General features: G+C 39.6%; 1 long non-coding RNA gene across 1 annotated transcript; it reads left to right on the forward strand.

Moving 5' to 3' along the window:
• Positions 1–8,479: 8,479 nt before the first annotated feature.
• Positions 8,480–8,976, forward strand: LOC124461591. The gene is made up of 2 exons (XR_006955149.1): positions 8,480–8,632; positions 8,673–8,976. It is a non-coding gene; the product is annotated as an uncharacterized LOC124461591 (long non-coding RNA).
• The last annotated feature ends 274 nt before the right edge of the window (positions 8,977–9,250 follow it).

Raw genomic sequence — 9,250 nt, forward strand, 5'->3', positions numbered from 1 at the left:
TGCTTAAAAACCAAACAAAACATGCATCCACACTCTGTGGAAAACACTTAAGATTGTAACAGCGGCGCGGTATCGAGTGGCCAACGCTGAGCATGAAATATAAACAATTTTCAACCCCCGAAAACATGGGTCATTAAAATAAGTATTTTTAAGAACAATTGTCGCCTCCTAGTGTTTAAGAGTTCTTGTACACACAACACTTTAGTAAATAAAATCAGTTCATATTTTGAATTCAACGAATGAAGATTGGGTTATTTTCCTTCTCTCCGGGATGCCCTATTCACAGCCCATTCGTGTTTATTAAAATGTGTATCTTGTGGGGCTCGTTGAAATACGGATCGGCTAGATTGATATCCGTAGGTATGGTCCAATTTGATGTATCGATATGCTCGTGTGGTTGGTGAGCACAAATTTTCTTAATGACGGCAAAGTTGGCGGACCACGTAAATGATGAATGCCTAGAACGTATTGTGGCAAACGCATTGTGTTTAATGCCTTAACTGCTTCCGGTAATGCCGCTGAATTCTTGAGATACACGAGTCCTATCCAGATTTAGCCGCTTGGCAGTCTCTTCTGTAATAAAATTAAGTTCAGAACATGAATCTGTGCCCGTACAGTATGTAATTGGCCAGACTTATCCATTATGTGTCCCCTTTTTATCAGTGTTCGTTAAAACCGAAGTGCTTTGTGAATTAGTTATTGCATTAACAGATTGAATCGATGATGATAGGGGTGGGGGCGAATTGATGCAATAACGTATAATGAGCCGATCGGCACACCTTGCACCAGGAGAGTGAGGGACAATCCTTGACGCGATGTCCCGTTCGCAGACAGTTAAGACATGCATCGGTCCGTTTAACTGTTTCGAACCTTTGTTGTAGCGATAACTCTCCAAATGATTTACAATTACTAACATAGTGTGCCGTCGAATGGCAGTGTAAGCATTGAGAGTTAATATTGAGGAATGCCTTTGACGTTGATGGTCGTTTTCCTCCTAGTGAACTATTGCGCTGACCGAGTTGACCTATTGTTGTTGTCGTAGCGAGCTTCTAATCTTGACCAAGCTTGACTGTAGTTTTGTTCGGTGAATTGGAACGACTGCACGACCTCCAGTGCAGGTCCCGATAAACATTCGAGAAGATAATTGAACTTATCAATTGTTGGCATGTGGGTATCGTTGTGAATTAGATTCAGGAAAGACGTTTTGAATCTCTTAAACGCTGAATATTTACCATCGAAACTGGGTAATTTCAGTTTAGGTAATCGTTGACTGTGAACCACTGTAGGAGACATTGAAGAACTCATAAAACTCATATCCGATGTGTTTACTGGTCCCGTTGAACGTTTCCTTTGTAAAAGAGACAATAAATGTACCTTGACCTTTATGTACATTTCATCTAAATTACTGCGCTCTTTATCAATTACGTACAAATTTTCCATTTGTGTTTCAATGTGAGTAATTTGCCTATAATGAGATTCAAGTATTTGAAGTCTGCAGTCTAGTGTATCGGCATCTTCTTGGTCGCTAGTAGCAATGATCTTTTCATGTAAAGTTCGAATATGATTTTCAAACTGAGTCCGCTGGGATCTAAGATTTGTTAGTTTGTCTGTTCCCTTTGAGCTTACGGGAGTGTTTGAACCGTCTTAATAATGCTTCAATAAACGCCAACAACACCTCCAAGTAGCAGAACCAACGCGAATGTTGAATAGTTATATGTGTATGTTCGCAAACTTAACTGTTTTTTGACGTACAGTTGGCGCAGTATGTAAAGAGTGGAATGACAAACGACGAAAATATAACTGTTCGGTTTTCTCTTATTGGACATGTGCGAGTACAGTATTTGTTTGATTGAATACTTGCGGTTTTATTCCAATGACTTTACTGCAGTATGTGGAGAGGTTAATGTGGTATCATATGCATTAATGATGTCGACTTTTCTTCCTAGATGTCTCAACGGGTGTTTGATGATTGATTGCCTCTTGCAATTCCTTTTCGGAAACTTGTGGTAGCTTAAGAAGTTATGAAACAACGAGTCCAACTTAGTTGCAATTGAACCAAAACTTATTTAACAGCAAGTTTCTGGTCCTGTCACGGTCGCCAAAATGTTGGCCAATTTCTCGGACATATTAATAATCTGCTACTCGTTGGATTCGATGAATCAAAACTTTCCTTGCCACAATCAGATTAGACGACGTTAGTAGTTTTCCATTTATTTTTGCGTCCGTCGCATTCGAGTTCTCTTGGTACAGTAAATTCTTAAATTCTTATATGCTACGAGAGAGAGTAATACAAAGTAAAATGTAAAGGGAAACTCAAGAAGAGAGCCAACAGTGATGCTAGATTGAACTCTCTTTGAGCTTGCGATATATCGATAGTTTAGCTATTTAACCCAATGGTTAATATTTCAGAATAATTAATAATAATAATTTAAATTAATGAATTTAAATTCAGGAGTTCTCCTCCAACATGCTCCCCTGTTGAAAGAACCAACTTTCAAATAAATGCTTCTGGAAGCGGAGCGATCTTGTAAATTGGCCTTTTGAAGATTCCTTTTGCAGTCCTAAATTCGACTACTCGAATTTTGTCATCAGGTCCGGCATTTACAGACACTACAAGAGTAGTGTTAGCAAGAGCTAAAGGCCAATGTTGAGCCGGCACGTTGTCTTCATGTACTTTAACTAGTTGTCCCAAGGCCACATTTGCTTTTCCGTAAATCCATTTGCTGCGTTGTTGTAAGTTATAAACATAATCCCGTGCCCACAGTGTCCAGAATTGTTCTTTCAAATAGATCACTCGCTGCCATCTATCCAGATACCGAATTTCCGTTCCGGGAGGGTCCGTGGAATGGTAAAGTAATGAATCTGGTACTGACGTTAATTCGGTTCCAATCAGCAAATGCCCAGGAGTGAGAGCATTGAAAACGTTGTTGTCATCTGAAGTGGGTGCTATTGGCCTTGAATTAAGGATAGCTTCCACATCCGAGAACACAGTGAGTAGTTCCTCGAAAGTAAGAGATGCGTTTGAAATATTCTTCAGAGCCAGTGTCTTCACTGACGCTTCCCAGAGGCCGCCAAATTGTGGAGCTCTAGGGGGGATAAAGCAAAAGTTAAATACTTTAATTGAACTATATGTTTTTATGTGATCTATGACGTCTGAGTTAAACAATTTTGACTTAAACTCAGCTAGCCTTGTATCAGCGCCAACAAAGTTTGTGGCGTTGTCGCACACCATGCGCAATGGTACACCACGGCGCGCTACAAATCTACGTATACAAAGCTGAAATGCATTTGTTGACAATTCGGAGACTAATTCAATATGAATCGCCTTTGAAGCAAAACCAATACAACATACAAAAATTGCCGCATATGTTTTGTACGGCGGCTTTCCGCGAATCCTGTAAGACGTGAAAAATGGGCCGCAAAAATCTACTCCTGTTACTAGGAATGGTCTTTCAGCTCGTAGTCGATCAGCAGGAAGATTGCCTATCAGTTGAGTCATGAGGCGAGGTTTAAAGTGAAAGCAGCGGATGCAGTTTCGCACAATTTTTTTAATCAACGCTCGTGCGTTAATTACCCAAATTCGTTCTCGTAAAAGAGATAAAATAAACTTTGGGCCAGCGTGAAGATTTTTGTTGTGTAAGAATTCAATGTATAACTTGGTAAAACGATGATTTTGAGGTAGCAGGGCCTGGTGCTTGGCGTTGAATGGAAGGTCTCCGTTTTCGAGACGTCCTCCGACTCTCATTACACATACTGCAGTTTGTTCAAATGTCATTGTGTGCATGAATGGTGTCAAACGCTGTAGACACGGTGTTAAGGTTTGTTTGTTTTTTAGTAAAGATATTTCATCAGCATAACATTCTTGTTGTATTAGTGCAACAATTTTCCAAAACGATTGATACATTTCTGTCTCAGTAATGCGAATATCGGCTATTGATGATGAACTTAGAGTGCGTTCAGGCTTCACTTTGTTCACGCTGCGATAGAGGTATGAAACAAGTCGAACGATTCGAATATACGATGAAGAATTATTTATGATCATATTTAGAATTGATTGTGAATTAGCGTTGTCTGCTCTGCTACAAAGAAGTGCTGACTTGGTTCTTACTTCGATAGGCGGCGGAAGTGGTTCCCTAAGAATTGGCCATTCGGCCTTAGACAATTTTAAGAATGTTGGCCCTGTTATCCACATGCTTGTTTGCAGCTCTGATGTCCGACAACCACGAGAAACAATGTCTGCTGGATTCTTGTTAGAAGGGACGTGCTTCCATATTATTTCTTCCGTGTGTTTTGTAACTCTGATACTCTGTATGCTACAAAACAATTTAGTGTTGATGCATGAAGTTTCAGCCATTGCAGAACAATTTTTGAATCGGTCCAAAAGTATACCTTGTCGATGTATAATATTAATGTCCTTTCGAATTTGCGCCAAGTCCGACTGAGCAACAATGCTCCGCACAGTTCTAACTTAGGCAATGACTGTGTCTTGGTAGGTGCTATCTTTGATTTCGCAACGAGTAAAGTGACTTTGAATCCACTCGGGAGTTCTGATCGAACATAAAGGCAGCATCCGTACGCTCTTTCGGATGCGTCAGCAATCCGTGTATTTCGCATCGATACGTTTTTGATGTGTTCACAAATCGTGGTATTTGTAGATTTGATAAGTCTTTAAGATCCTGTAAAAGTTCTTTCCATCTTTCCTTAATTCGACCATCGACAGGCTCATCCCAATCTAGGCCCTTGAGTGTCAAGTCTTGCATAAGAATTTTGCACCGAACAATGACCGGACTTATGAATCCCAGCAAGTTAAACATTCTTGCTACTACTGAAAGAATTGATCGTTTGGTAAATGGTTCTTGGTGGTCACAAATATCCACGTCATTCCCAGAGTTTTAATAGTGTCTTAATCTTCCATGGTGATAAATACTTCGTCCTCTGAAGTTTTCGTAATTTCCTTGCAGTTGCTACTAAATTTTGTAAGATGCAATCCAGCCTGTGCTAAGATGTCTACTGTATCATTTTTAATGTGTTGAAGCTCGGTTACGCTATCAACTCCGGTTAGCAAGTCATCCACATATAAGTCGTTGCGTAATGTTTTAGCTCCTATAGGATGATCATGTGAATACAAATCGGCAATATGGTGAACGCCTCTGATAGCTAAGAAGGGTGCAGCTGACATGCCATATGTCACGGTGTTGAGCTCGTAAGTTTTTAGTTCTTCTGTTTTTGTTGGTGGCGATACAATGCGCTGAAATGATAGAAATGTTTTAAATAGGTCTTGTTGAATTGTGGGGATTGTGTCATTAACAGCTCATTTAATGATTTTCCCGATGATGTTTTAGCCGAAGCATCAAACACAACTCTAAGTTTCGTAGTAACGCTTTGCGGACGCAACAAACTCACAGTCTTCAATTTCCCAAAATCTTTTAACTAGAAGATCAAGTGATGGGTTGACGTGTACCAACAAACATTGTTGTCGAGGCCTATCGTGTGTGGTTTTCAAATTTCCACCAACTATCCATCCATATTCCGAGTTGATTAAATATGGCATGTTTTCGCCCAAGCCTTGCTGACCATCGAGGATTGCTGCAAACAGCTCATTCGTGTTTATTAAAATGTGTATCTTGTGGGGCTCGTTGAAATACGGATCGGCTAGATTGATATCCGTAGGTATGGTCCACTTTGATGTATCGATATGCTCGTGTGGTTGCTGAGCACGAATTTTCTTAATGACGGCAAAGTTGTCGGACCACGTAAATGATGAATGCCTAGAACGTATTGTGGCAAACGCATTGTGTTTAATGCCTTGACTGCTTCCGGTAATGCCGCTGAATTCTTGAGATACACGAGTCCTATCCAGATTTAGCCACTTGGCAGTCTCTTCTGTAATAAAATTAAGTTCAGAACATGAATCTGTGCCCGTACAGTATGTAATTGGCCAGACTTATCCATTATGTGTCCCCTTTTTATCAGTGTTCGTTAAAACCGAAGTGCTTTGTGAATTAGTTATTGCATTAACAGATTGAATCGATGATGATAGGTTTTTTATCGGGGTGGGGGCGAATTGATGCAATAACGTATGATGAGCCGATCGGCACACCTTGCACCGGGAGAGTGAGGGACAATCCTTGACGCGATGTCCCGTTCGCAGACAGTTAAGACATGCATCGGTCCGTTTGACTGTTTCGAACCTTTGTTGTAGCGATAACTCTCCAAATGATTTACAATTACTAACATAGTGTGCCGTCGAATGGCAGTGTAAGCATTGAGAGTTAATATTGAGGAATGCCTTTGACGTTGATGGTCGTTTTCCTCCTAGTGAACTATTGCGCTGACCGAGTTGACCTGTCTGATGACTTTCTAGGAACTGGCAGCGGCGATGAAGAATTGTGCAGAATTCCTCCCACGTTGAAAGCTTGTCGAAGCTTTGCTTTTCGTCGTAGACGCCTTTGGTCTCGGCATCAACTTTCGTAAGAAGTATGTGAATCATGATGTTATTCATTATTTCCTCAGTTGATCCTAGTGTAAGAAGTGATCCGTGAATAGCGTACGCATTATCGATGAGCTTCTGCAAAAGTCTTGCTTCTGGTTGCTTTACTAATGGTAAATTGAAGAGACTCGATATACAATCATCTTTTAATCTTGACCAAGCTTGACTGTAGTTTTGTTCGGTGAATTGGAACGACTGCACGACCTCCAGTGCAGGTCCCGATAAACATTCGAGAAGATAATTGAACTTATCAATTGTTGGCATGTGGGTATCGTTGTGAATTAGATTCAGGAAAGACGTTTTGAATCTCTTAAACGCTGAATATTTACCATCGAAACTGGGTAATTTCAGTTTAGGTAATCGTTGACTGTGAACCACTGTAGGAGACATTGAAGAACTCATAAAACTCATATCCGATGTGTTTACTGGTCCCGTTGAACGTTTCCTTTGTAAAAGAGACAATAAATGTACCTTGACCTTTATGTACATTTCATCTAAATTACTGCGCTCTTTATCAATTACGTACAAATTTTCCATTTGTGTTTCAATGTGAGTAATTTGCCTATAATGAGATTCAAGTATTTGAAGTCTGCAGTCTAGTGTATCGGCATCTTCTTGGTCGCTAGTAGCAATGATCTTTTCATGTAAAGTTCGAATATGATTTTCAAACTGAGTCCGCTGGGATCTAAGATTTGTTAGTTTGTCTGTTCCCTTTGAGCTTAGGGGAGTGTTTGAACCGTCTTTGCCCATAATGCTTCAATAAACGCCAACAACACCTCCAAGTAGCAGAACCAACGCGAATGTTGAATAGTTATATGTGTATGTTCGCAAACTTAACTGTTTTTTGACGTATAGTTGGCGCAGGCACTCACGCTTGTTTGTGTTCGATATGTAAAGAGTGGAATGACAAACGACGAAAATATAACTGTTCGGTTTTCTCTTATTGGACATGTGCGAGTACAGTATTTGTTTGATTGAATACTTGCGGTTTTATTCCAATGACTTTACTGCAGTATGTGGAAAGGTTAATGTGGTATCATATGCATTAATGATGTCGACTTTTCTTCCTAGATATCTCAACGGGTGTTTGATGATTGATTGCCTCTTGCAATTCCTTTTCGGAAACTTGTGGTGGCTTAAGATGTTATGAAACAACGAGTCCAACTTAGTTGCAATTGAACCAAAACATATTTAACAGCAAGTTTCTGGTCCTGTCACGGTCGCCAAAATGTTGGCCAATTTCTCGGACATATTAATAATCTGCTACTCGTTGGATTCGATGAATCAAAACTTTCCTTGCCACAATCAGATTAGACGACGTAAGTAGTTTTCCATTTATTTTTGCGTCAGTCGCATTCGAGTTCTCTTAAATTCTTATATGCTACGAGAGAGAGTAATACAAAGTAAAATGTAAAGGGAAACGCAAGAAGAGAGCCACCAGTGATGCTAGATTGAACTCTCTTTGACCTTGCGATATATCGATAGTTTAGCTTAGTAGTTTAGTAGTTTAGCTATTTAACCCAATGGTTAATATTTCACAATAATTAAATTAATGAGTTTAAATTCAGGAGTTCTCCTCCAACACTCCTGCTTCACGAGGACGTGTAATTTGTCAGGATGACCGTGTCGGAGATTGAATTAGGCATTTCTAATAATTTGAATTGTGTGCCTACTGTTAAGGCGAATTGATCAGTGTTAAGTAATGAATATCATGACTGATGTAGAACTGTTTAACACTAGATATGTGCGATGACAGCATAGGCTCGGTGTGCGGTTCAGAGAATTCAGTCTCTTTTCCTTCTGGAAGTCAACCGTAAAGCACGTCGAGACTCGCTGAACAAAATTAGTGGAAAAATAGAATCCAACAACGGAATCAACGATTCCGGAAACCCTGAATTCCTCTCTTCGCCGATAAGTACATATAAACCTCTACATCAAAATTAAGTCCCACAAAAATAAATTCTTTTATTTGGAAATTAGTCGAAATTGTAAAAATAAATTCTTTTATTTGGAAATTTGGCTAAATTTTAAAAGATCCTGTAACCTGTATCCTCTAAGCGTACTAGTCATATCCAAGATTATGTGCAGCACGCAAGGCGACAGACCGTCAGCGCAGATTCCAGGATTGCAGGATGCTCACAGGTATGCTCATCGGACACACAGCTCATGTGAAGGACTGCAGAAAATGAAAGGTTGCGGATGTTCCAGAAACGCTTGCACACCTCCTGTGTAGCCTTGGCAGGGATGAGGCTTAGGTACATAGGAGTCCATCTGCTGAAAACGCTTCAGGATGCAGCCAAGCGAACAATTTATCAACTCTTGATGTCCTCTCAGACATAAGCCTCCGTTCCCGCACCCCACGGACGAAAATCTGTCTGTGGTACTCCTAGTGGATGGCCTGCTTAAACTAACCTAACCTATATCTAGAAAATCTAACCATTATATTTAACAATTGCAAAGTAATAACTTCTTTACATCAAAATTAAGTGAAAAACAAACGCTTCTTCATTAAAATTACACAAAAGCACAAAAATCGAGAAGTAATTTTTTAATTAAAAATTAAACTTAGTGTTCGTTAAAATTTCAGTATTTAAAAATTTAAGTTTATGGTGTTTCGTGGTTGTTTTGTTTTATAAGTATCTATATATCCCATTTATATTAGTGTTTCCTAAAAACGCGAACTAAATTCAAACTTCGAAACCGCGTCTACGACATTCATACAACATTCAAACATCGTTTCGAAAACAAGTCACAAATTAA

Source organism: Drosophila willistoni, unplaced genomic scaffold (assembly GCF_018902025.1).
Source record: "Drosophila willistoni isolate 14030-0811.24 unplaced genomic scaffold, UCI_dwil_1.1 Seg535, whole genome shotgun sequence".
NCBI classification, from domain to species: domain Eukaryota; kingdom Metazoa; phylum Arthropoda; class Insecta; order Diptera; family Drosophilidae; genus Drosophila; species Drosophila willistoni.